The sequence below is a fragment of the Orcinus orca genome, chromosome 8 (genome assembly GCF_937001465.1).
Source record: "Orcinus orca chromosome 8, mOrcOrc1.1, whole genome shotgun sequence".
NCBI lineage: Eukaryota > Metazoa > Chordata > Mammalia > Artiodactyla > Delphinidae > Orcinus > Orcinus orca.
This window is the reverse complement of record NC_064566.1, coordinates 89,576,893-89,585,437: the sequence shown is the minus strand read 5'-3', so window position 1 is coordinate 89,585,437 and position 8,545 is coordinate 89,576,893. Positions and strand designations below refer to the sequence as shown.

The following is an 8,545-nucleotide window of genomic DNA, read 5'->3' as shown; positions in this document are numbered from 1 at the left end:
GCACATTGCCTTCCTGCCTTGTCCTTGAACATGCTGTGTAGGGTCTTCTCCTGCCGTAGGGTCTTCTCTTCCCCCAGGTATCTTCAGGGCTCTCGCCCTCACTGTCTTCTAGTCTCCGCTAAATGTCAGTGAGGTCCTCCCCCTCACCACCCTCTAAAATAGCACCCCACCTCCCACGTACTCTCTGTAAACTTAACTTGCCTTGTTTTGCTTCACAGCACTATCCCCTATGGCACAGGTAGACTGGGTTTCTTATTTGTTTATTGCCTTTTTTCCCTTGCTAGCATCCACTCCATAGATCAGATTCTTCTTGTGTGACCCAAGACTGTATTCCCAGAGCCTAGAAGAGTGCCACCACGTAGCCGGAGTTCAATAGAGGTCTGTTGAATAGATGAACAAGTAAAGTAACTTTTATTTAATAATAATGGAGAAGAATCTAAGATGCCAGGTGCCTACCCAGCCCAGGGTCCACTTCTGAGCAAAGGAGCCACAAGCAGTTCCTTCCACATGGTTTGCCATGTTCTGGATCATGTGACCCTGTGACCCTGGACACTGCTGATTGAACCAGAGATCTGCAATGCTGGCCTCTCCCCACTGCAGCCCTGCCTCTCCCCACCTCCCTTCTCCCTGTTCCCCAGACAGCTGACACATTTGAACTAAAATGATGCTGCCCAATAGAAATATCACGGGAGCCATATATGTAATTTTAAATTATCTAGTAACCATGTTTTTAAAATGGAACAAGAGACAAGTGACATTAATTGTAATAATATATTTTATTTTACCCAATATATCTAAAATATTATCATTTAAACAAATAAGCAATATACAAAATATTAATAAGGTACTTTACATTCTTTTGTACTGTCTTCAAAATCAAGTTTGTATTATACACTTAACAAGAGATCTCACTTCACACTTGCCATGTTTTCAAGCATTCAGTGGCCACATGTGGCTAGTGGCTCCCATGTTAGACAGTGAGGCTCTAAGAGGGTCACATTTCATGGTCAGGATCAATGTTTGTCTTCTTCGCTTCTGCTTCCTTTCTTCCAACTAGTTGGTTCCATAAGTGGGTCTAGCTTCTCAGATGATACTGGATGTTTCCCACCTGGCAGGGCTCATGCCCTTGAGTCAGGCCTGGCTTCCCTCCTCCATCCTCCATTCCAGACTCTCCACCTGAGAAGACTGTTTGGACAGACTCAGGGGGAAGAAGCTGGAAGCCTCACTGAACATCCTCAGCTTCAGCCACATTTTCCAAGGCAATTTTTACCATCGTGTGGTAGACAAGGTAATGCTTAATACAAATAGTGCTTTGTTTTCCATTTGGCTCTTTTCCTTTCTGGTATCTTCCCTTAGCAGGGGAACCCCTGAGTAGAGAAGGAATGAATGGTAGGATTCAGACACCAAAATCCCATCTGCAAGACCAAACAGGTTTCTGACTCATAACATGACATGACTTGGCAGGAAGATAATGACAAAAGAAGGTTCCATCCTGCACGATGATTTAACTGGCCCCAAGGGGGTCCTCTGAGATAAGCTGTAGGGAAGACAGGAGTGGAGAAACTTCAGATGGAAAGAAGAAAGCAGTATCCATGGGATTTGAAGTTATGAGTGAAGAGCAGCCCTGAGGGGTAGAGAAGCTGAGTACAGGGAGGCAGGTTTATCATGCTCTTTGAAGAATAAGCTGTTAAAAGAAAACAGAAGCTGACCCACATGGAAAGGAGAGACTGCTGGAGTGGCTGTTTCTTCTGATCAACATTCCTGGTCTGCAGGAAGTCTGCCTGCAGTGTTTTCTGTGGTCCCCCACCTGCCCCTGTGTCCTGCAACACATCACCAGCATCTGGGGCATCCCAAATGCAACTCTATTCTTTATTACCCAGAGAAGCTCACTCCTCCTTTTCCCCACAAATGGCTAAGGCTCTGTTGATTGGACAAAATTGTTTCTGGCTCCTGTATTCCTTGACCTTATTCTATCCCAGAGCTCCTCAGCTATTCAGAGAAACAGCATTCCAGAGACCCATTCTCTCTTTGTCTTCAGAAATATCTGGACATGCCTGAATGCCAGGGGTGGACACTTAAATTCAGGCTGGGAACTCCCCCCCCCCCACACATACTGGTAAGTGGAGGGATGGGTATGGGAGCAGAAAACCCAGCTCTGGCTCTGGCCTGGTGAGATGGCGCCATGCTGTCTACCTCATCGCCCAGCAGGGCCCTGGACCAGGCTACTCAGACTCCACTACCACCACTAGTGCCCTTTATAGTCAATGACTTAGCAACACTTGGCTTCTTTCTTTGCAGACCTCATTATGGAACACTTGTTAAGCAGTTGTTATTTAAAGTTCTCTGCTGTGTGTTATAACAAGGGGGGGCGGGTAGGTTAGCTTATGTGAATGTGGTGCTTTGCCCTCTGGGGGCTTGAAATCTTATTTCGAAGAGAAAATAAGAAAATTTTACCTGGGAAAGATGAGATGATATCATTCCCCATGGTTTAGACTTTGGTCTCTGAGAGCCTCTGTTGCCTGTATTAATGTTCTGGCTAACACCATACTTGCTGCCAATTGGAGTATACTCTGTATTGTCAACACTTTCCTTGTGGATAATCTGTGCTAAGCCACCCTTTAAAGTTTTCTTTGCTATTATTGCCTCCTCTCCTTAATTAATTCCTTTGTTTAACATCCATGCAATATTACCAACATGTTTCATTTTATTCCTAAACGCAGCCTGTAATCCAACAAGAGATGGAAAAAAAGAAAACAAAACACCTAATTACCTTTAAACAGTTTGTCAGTTAGTTCTTCAGCACTTGCAGCACTCTTCTACCTCGTTTTTTGTCACCGTCACCCCAGCACTCATCTCTGACAAAGAAAACAAAAGGGAATGAATAGAACGATCTCAACAAGAAGACAGCCTCTCTGGTTTATACATGGCTGGAGTGAGAGAGATGCTGTCTGCGCTCCATGCCAGAGGCAAAGGGAATGAGGAAGAACTGAGCAGTGCCGACGGAGGTATGCCACGAAGAGGGACCTAGACATTGACCTACCCCAAGCTGAATATTCACAAGTTGATTTTGTTTTTTAGATATTTTTCAAATGAAGACACAAAATTCTAAAAAATCAAAAATCAGAACTACTCTTACGATTCTATTTTGGATTTTCATGCTTCAGTTTCTACCTTCACCCCACATCACTATCACTAATGAATGGATGTAATATGCTCTTAAAACAGTGTTCCTCTTTATTTGCAGTGAAGGACCCTTACCGGAGAGCAAGTTGTATGCCAGGAAATATCCTAGTTTCTCAAAGTGCATTGTGAAAGTCTTTTAAAAAATCTATACCCAATTTATTTTAGTGCTTTTTATTGTTAAAAAATTACTGTCCACCTCTCAGTTATTTTTGGAGAACATAGGGAGTGACAGGAATTCTGAAATCAGGGAACAATAGCCATGCTGCTAAAGACTCAATCTGGTGGCCAATACAACAATCACGATAATAATAATAATGGCTCTATCAATTAGGAATTGTGTTCAGCTGCTACAAACAGAGATCAGACCACAGTGCCTTGAATACACATGGGTTTACTCGTGTAAAAGAAATGTGGAGGCTGGTATGGTGCCTCCCTCATTATCAAGACACAGAAGCCTTTTATCTTTCTACTTAGCCATGTTTTTTTTTTTTTTAATATTTATTTATTTGTTTGTGCTGGGTCTTAGTTGCAGCAGGTGAGCTCCTTAGTTGCGGCTCTCTGTCTACTTAGTTGCGGCACATGGGCTCCTTTCTACTCAGCCATCTTTGTTTCATGGCTTCCATTTTTAAGATTCCAGTGCATCTATTGGTGTCCCAGCCATCATGTCCATATTTCAGACAGGAAGGATAAAGAAGGAGGAAAGGGGGAAAAGGCACATGCTAGCTGTACATCCCATCCTTGAGGGGCTGTTCCAAATCTATTGCTTTATTTCTTTCCCCCACAAAATCATTGTGCATCCCATCAACCTTATATAAAGATTTACATTTCTAGTATATTCATCTTAACCCAAAAGTTTCCTGTAGAGACTCATGTTGTCTTTGCCATTATTGGTTGCCCAATAATATCCAATCTCCTTCTCCTCTTGGAGGACTTCCCTCCTCGTCATTGTGTGTCCTCTTATCAGGAACAGGGCCCTGCTTCCCACTACAAAACCCAAAGGAACAATATCCTTCCCTCCCTGCCTTTTGATAATTGTGAAAACATGGGACCCACCCAGTCAGTCATGACAATCAGACACTCCTATTCAGTAGCTTCAGTCTTAGAGAAATGACACATGAAAAAGGAATGAAGAGAACCGCATCACAAAGGCGGCAGCAGCATCCAGCAGTGGAGTCCAGTGGTGGCACAAAGTGTCCAGCAGCAAGAGTGGAAGTGCTCTGGCCAGACAAGTCCTGCTAAAAACAGTTGTTGAGCTTCCTATTCTTCGTCCTCCAGTGCTGCTTAGTTCCTGTCTGTCTGCCATACCTGATCCTCCAGCCACTTGATGGTTCTGGGCTCCCTTTGTCTCTTCAATATACCCTGTTTTGCTTAAGATAGCCAGAGCTGGTTTAGTTTACATGCAACCAAAAGCACCCAAACTGATAGAATTAAGGATATAGGTACTATTATTCTAGTCCATGCACTTTGGTTACCAGAAATAGAAGCCCACACAACTTACCTCAGGTATGGATGCAAGGCCTAAAATCACAGACACAGAGACTGAGGCACTGTGGGAGAAGATACTGGGAAATTGCTAGGAACGAAAGCTGACCCTCAGAGGCCACATGGATGCTCAACTCTTTCAGTCGTTTTGCATAAAATCTCTTTTCCTCTGCTTTATTGGTCAGCTTCCTTTGCTTACTCACAGTTTCTTTATCTCCATAATTTTACTTCCTCTTTCTGGATTCTTACATGGAATCTATATGACCTTTTTACAGATATGCTATGATTGAAGCATTTCAGTTTCAAGCTCCATATCTCTATCTAAAATCTTGACAGAAGAACTGATGAGGGATTAGATAGGGATATACCCCAGTCAAATCAGCCATAATAGGGAAATGGGGCTCATGACTGGGTATAAGCCTTCAGTGGGGGCTCCCAGATTAGGTCTGTGAGCAGGGAAGGCAGTAGAACCTTTCAAATACAGGGATGCATTGTGATGTGATGTACATGATGTTGTGCTATGCTGTGATATGAAGACCTAGGTATGGCACAATTTTTGCAAGGCATACCTGAGATGCTCAATCAATTAAATATTTTGAGTACCCACCATGTTCAAGGTACAGGACTAGAAGCTGAGGAGATTATAAAGAAGATAATACGTGCCTTCCCTCAAGGACTTCACAACACACACACACACACAAAATGTTAAGGAATTAATTAACATATACCTGGTTAACTGTTAAACTTGTATTACCCACAACGTGGTGGAGGACTTCAAAAGAAAGGTCATATTGAGCTTTGGTGATAAGGGTAGCCTATATAGAGATGTTACCTTGCGGGAAGAGATGGAGTTTATTGATAAGAGATAAGATTACTGATAAGAAGAAAAAAGGTGGAGTTGATTGATAAGAGGTGAGTGATAATGAATGGTAGAAGTGGGATAGAAGTGTGAACATCTGAATGGGCTGAAAGACAAAATTTGAAGCAGTGAGACCCAGAAAATGAAAATCATCCATTTTAAAATTTTACCTGGTACAATCACAGTACTAAAGTAACCTGTAGGTTTATCAATGTATACAAGGGAAAAAGGGAAAGACGTGAATTTAAATTTGAGAAGTGAAGATGGGAGACTTAAGGTTCTGATAATGGCAAACTATATCATTAGAACCAAATATGATACTGAAAATCTGAGGAATATACGAGAACATCTGCTTGAAGCATCAGAGAACTAAACAAACAAACAAATAAACAAACAAAAAATTAGGGTAAAATTACTGCTCCAGGATTTGGGGGGAATGATGGAACCCCTGGGAGATGAACTGCCATTTAGGGCTGCTTTTCAAAACCCTTGGGATGTTTGCTAAGTCCAGAGGGGGTGACCTATAAGCTGATAAATGCCTCTAACTGTCTTGTGGGGTCAAAAGAAAGAGGTTACTAGTCCAGAGGTCAGCACAGGAAAAGTCCTGATGAATTCTCTGGGGTTGAGACTCAAAAGAATACAGAACTTCCTAGGGACTTCAAATAATTTCAGACCCTAAAATTGAGCTGAGATGATCTCAAATTGTTAGTACTCTCAAGTACCTAGCAGAAACAAAAATAAATCTTCTTTGGAAAGAGATAACATTTTCAACCTCAAAGTATTCCTACAAGCAATTTTGCAAAACAATACCCAGCATACAGTCAAAAATAACCAGCCATATGAGGAAAAAAGACTACATGGACAACATTAGCAAGAGGACCAAGCAATAAAATCAGGCCCGCAGGGGCTACAGATATTAGTTTTATCACACTTAAACTGCTAATAATTGTGCTTCTTATGTTCAAGAATATAAAAGAGAAGATCAAAACTTTTGGCCAAGAACTAGAAACTTTAAGATGGAATTTCTGGAACAAAATACTATAATAATTGAAAGTTACAATCCAACCCAACTGAAAGTTAAACAGCATATTAGCAAAGATGAAAGGATAATTCATGAAGAAAATTTCCAGAAAGGAACAGGAAACAAAGGAATGAAAAATACAAAGGAAAGAATAAGAGATATAGAAGATATAATGAGAAGGTCTAACATGAATTTAATTAAAGTCCCAAGAGGAGAAGAGATGGAAAACAGGATAGAAGCAAAAGTTGAAAAGACAGTGGCCAAGAATTTTCAAAACTGATGAAAGACATCAAAATCATGGGTTTAAGAATTCACATTAAGGATAAATTCACAACTAGGCACAACATTCATAAACTTCTGAAAATTAAACACACATAAAAATATCTTAATACCAGCCAGAGAAAATATCAGGTTACTTCCAAAGGGCCCCTTACTCAATATCTAAAGAATATCTACAAATCAATTAAAATTAAAAAGACAAACAACCCAATAGAATAAAGGACAAGAAATTAGAACAAGCACTTCACAAAATAGGATATCCAAAGGTCATAAACTTACAAAAACATTCTTGACTTCATTAATAACAAGAAAATATAAATTAAAATTATAATGATATTCCATAGCACACTCACTAAAATGGTCTTTAAGTAGATAATATAAAGTGTTGATGAAGACGTGGAGCAAAGGGAACTCTCATACGCTTATGGTACAACTTTCAAACACTGAAGTTTAACAAACCTATGCTCTATGACTCAGTAATTTCAGGCATAAGCACCGAGAAACACATATAAGAAAATTCATGGCAGCACTATTTGTAACAGCCCCAAACTGGAAACTACATAAATGCCTATGGATAGCAGGATGGATAAAGACTGCAGTATATTCACACAAAAAAAGCAATATACAGCTTTATTGAAAAAAAAACAAAAAACTTTACTAAAAATAAACTCACTGAAGCTACATGCAATAAAATGAATAAATCTCAATGTTGAGCAAAACAGTCAGACACAAAAGAATGCATAATTTAGCATATAAATTTCAAAAAGTGTGCAAAACTAGTGTTTAGGAATGTATAAATAGTAGTAAAGTAATGATTTCCATAAAAGTCAAGGGATTAGTACCTTTGGGGACAAAGAAAGGTAATGATTATGGGGTACTTCTGAGGTGCTAGGCACCTTTTTTTTTTTTTTTTTTTTTTTTTTTTGCGGTATGCGGGCCTCTCACTGTTGTGGCCTCTCCCGTTGCAGGGCACAGGCTCCAGACGCACAGCCTCAGCAGCCATGGCTCCCAGGCCCAGCCGCTCCATGGCATGTGGGATCTTCCCAGACTGGGGCACGAACCCGTGTCCCCTGCATCGGCAGGTGGACTCTCAACCACTGCGCCACCAGGGAAGCCCTAGGCACCTTTTTTAACTCAAGTGTTGTTTTACATGTGTTCATTTTGTGAGAAATAATTGATCTGGACACTTTTGTTCACTTTTCTATGTTAAATTTCACAGCGAAAAAATAAAAGTTTTAAAGAAAAGAAATAGGGTCAGGCTTTCTTATAACTGTTATATATGGCATACTTACTGTGTGTCAGGTACTCCGTTAAGCATTTTACATAAACTACTTCATATAATCATCTTAATGAGCCAGAGAGGCACATTTTATCTCTGCCCCTCTCCCCATTTACTGAGTCTTAATTTCCTTAACTGAAAGATGAGAATAATATTATCCCACCTCAAGAGGTTATTGTAGGAACTGAATGAGATATATGCAAAAAGCCTAAGTGTCTAACACATAGGAAGTTCTATTTAAGATTTAGCTATTATTTAATTAGCATACTGAGACTCAATGAAATCAAGGAGCTTGCACAAGTCCACACAGATAATGAGAGAGAAGCTAGAATTTGAGCCAATGTCAGTGTCACAGCTGGTGCCCTTTCCTCTTCACCAGGGTAGTGCATCCCTCTGTGTGTTTTATGTCAGACACCAAAGCCATTCAGTTGTAGAACTGGGG

At 40.6% G+C, this 8,545-nt stretch overlaps 1 long non-coding RNA gene across 1 annotated transcript; it reads right to left on the bottom strand.

Moving 5' to 3' along the window:
* Positions 1-312: 312 nt before the first annotated feature.
* Positions 313-6,477, bottom strand: LOC117202623 (uncharacterized). Its single transcript, XR_004485103.2, has 3 exons — positions 4,682-6,477; positions 2,771-2,855; positions 313-380 (listed from the first exon to the last, which is right to left on the bottom strand). It is a non-coding gene; the product is annotated as an uncharacterized LOC117202623 (long non-coding RNA).
* Positions 6,478-8,545: the final 2,068 nt, after the last annotated feature.